This window comes from Cherax quadricarinatus, unplaced genomic scaffold (genome assembly GCF_038502225.1).
Source record: "Cherax quadricarinatus isolate ZL_2023a unplaced genomic scaffold, ASM3850222v1 Contig826, whole genome shotgun sequence".
Taxonomy (NCBI): domain Eukaryota; kingdom Metazoa; phylum Arthropoda; class Malacostraca; order Decapoda; family Parastacidae; genus Cherax; species Cherax quadricarinatus.
The window spans coordinates 59625-62661 of record NW_027195852.1 but is presented as its reverse complement, the minus strand read 5'-3'; positions in this window follow the sequence as shown (position 1 = coordinate 62661).

The following is a 3037-nucleotide window of genomic DNA, read 5'->3' as shown; positions in this document are numbered from 1 at the left end:
CTTGATTAAATCATCATGAGTTAGAAATTTAACGTCAGTTGTGTCCTGACTAGGTTGATGACCGGAGGGAGTCAGTGTTAATGATCCTGGGCGCAGAGCGTCACTAAACAACATATTCAAGCCCAAATCATTGTCATCAACTAACTCAACAGGAGACAAGGATGGTAGTTGAATCTTTGACATAGCTCTAGTAATTGCGCTGAGAGGAAATAAAATAGGTTTCTCTCTACAAGCTTCAATGGCATAATTATCATCAGTGTTATTTTCAATCACATGTGGTTCTTTACATATACCAGCATGAAGGATATCGTTCCCTATCAACAAGTCCACTGACCTGATGGGAAATACACCACTGGATATACCCACTGAAATATAACCAGTATAATAGCTTGTTTCAATATAAACGTTGTGCAGAGGCACTTTTATAACAGCCCCTCCATAGGCTTCTAACAATACATCTATCTTGGTATAGGTATCGTCAGTTATGGTCAGTACATCTTCTCTTAATAACGTGAGATAACTGCCAGTGTCTCTGAAAGTAATTATCTCAGTTAGATGTGATTCGTCAAATCCTACTTTACCTCTCGAAAAGTAAGGACTCATCGCTGAACGAATCTTTTTGTCAGATACACTTTCTGACGCTAGCCATCTATCCTGAGTAATATTATCTAAAACAGTAGGATCAGAGGTATTACTAGGATTTTGGTGCCTTTGTTGCTCGGAAGAGGATACTACTTATGTGGGGGCGCCAGCCGCATGACTGTCTCTCGTATCTCTTTCTAACTTATAGCAATACTCTCTAGCATGTCCTTTTCTGTTACAATATGTACATTTTAATTTCTTTTTCTCGATATCAGATTTCTGTCTAGCCACAGAGACAGATTCAGGATTGTGAGTTTTCCTGGTAAAGGTACGAGAAGTTACAGTAGCAGGTACATCAGGCCGGCAATGAGCAGCTGATTTAGGTTGCCAACTTCTAGGACAATTTTTAGTTACCTTGTTTTTCTGTTTTTTAGTACGTACAAGTTTGTGAGAAATCTCGTAATTGTCTGCTAATGCTGCAGTTTCCAGAATATCTGAGGTAGTATGATCGATCAGATATTCTTGTATGTCAGGAGACATACAGTTGTTAAACTCTTCGTGTAGTAACAACTGAACAAGGCTGCCATAGTTGTTACATTTAGCAGCTCTAGACCATCTCTCAAATGCAACTTTTTTCTCACGAGCAAACTCGACACAAGTTTGATCTTGTCGTCGTTGTAACATACGAAATGCGCTTTGATAACTTACAGGCAACAAGTTATATGTCTCTAGAATAGTTTGTTTGACAGCATCATAACTAATGTACTTAGCAAATGGTAAAGCAGCAGTACAAGTTTGAGCTCTTCCTGTCAAAGCTGTATGCAACAAGGTAGCCCAGTGCTTACGTGGCCAGTTCATAGCACGTGCCTGGTTCTCAAACACATCAAAATAGGTGTCTAAGTCACTCTCAAAAAACTTAGGAACCATGGATGCAGCTTTCTGCACATTAAATGTGGCCTGTGATCTATCAGTCTGTTGTCTTCCAAGATGAATATTTTCTCTCTGGAAATCTTCTTTGTTCAATTTCCTCTGAGCCTCTATTTGTGCAGTCTGCAACATAATGAGGCGTTCAAACCTCTCAAACTGTTCCTGAGAGATAGGACCAGTGGGTAATGGAGGAGTAAGGAAATTAATATGTCTTTCTGGGCTGTCCTTAGGTCGGAAACTTCGTCCAGCCGTCTCTAGAGTCTAGATCTGGTCTAGGATAAGTATATACAGGTGTAGCATACACTATGCTAGTATTAGGCTGAGTCAAGCTAACAGTTAGGAGGGAAGGCGTGAGCGAGAACTGAGCTACACTAGGCTCAGACACTAGGCTCACTTCTGCCTTAGTTGCTCTTTCTTCTACGTCATCAAGTAGAGTCATACTTCCTAATTGTGACACTAGGCTTTCTGAATCTGAATCATAATCAGACATCTCTGTATGAGCAGGAAACAATATATCTTTAAGTAACGCTCTGACAGTTTCTGCGGTGTAATTCCTGTTATACGTCATACCGAGATATTAGGCTACTCGCCAACACGTCTGAAGTTTTAATGTACTTAACTCAGACAAAGTCAGAGTATCAATTAACTGTTTCACTTTGGCATACATCACGAAAATAATTGTACTACGAGAGAGTGATTATGGGAAGCTATAATCCTGATAGGAATTTTAGTGTTGGTTGTCTAAGAGCTAGAACTCATAAACAGTATTTCCATCTCCTTGGATCAAGAGACTCAGTCAGGTACATACATCCACCTGGTATGTTGTACAAGACTAAACTCAAAGTCTTCAGATTAGGAAAGTACTCAAAGTGTTTGACCATCAGTTACTAGAATATCAAAATGGTCAATTTCTCCAACACCTTGGATCAAGAGCATCCCGGACAGGCCCCCATTTGTTACAAAAAACACGATTCTAAAAGCTTAGAGATCTCCAGTGAATACTAGAAAGGACTGCCCTTCTAGCATCCAGCCTGTTACTGGGTTTTCGTAACAAGTAGTCAGTATCCTTGTCCAATTATCCATTAGAATTCAGTATAATTCAATAGTGCTTCAGGATTACAACTGGTAGGCTACTAACTAGAGAAATTAAAATTTAATAAATTTATTAAATCTAGAGGTATATTATCAAATTAAATTATATTAAATTAATCACAGTAATCAAAATAATATCACTTCTCTTGAGTACAATATTATTGTACTGAAAGCACGTATCACATTTATAATTCTTAAGTACCGTCTGGTACATTAACATTTAACAAGATATTACAAATATGTACAAGTAAGTTTGTGTGTATGTGCTCTAAGTAGTTCGCTAAGTCTCAAGACTCGACTAGACTTAAACAAGTGACTGACAAAGTCCTCAAATAAACTAACTTCTTGACCGACTGGCAACCAGAACAGTCTGCTTGAACAACAAAAAGAATGCTAAAGCCCAATAGCAATACAACAAGCAACTGCGACACAGAAT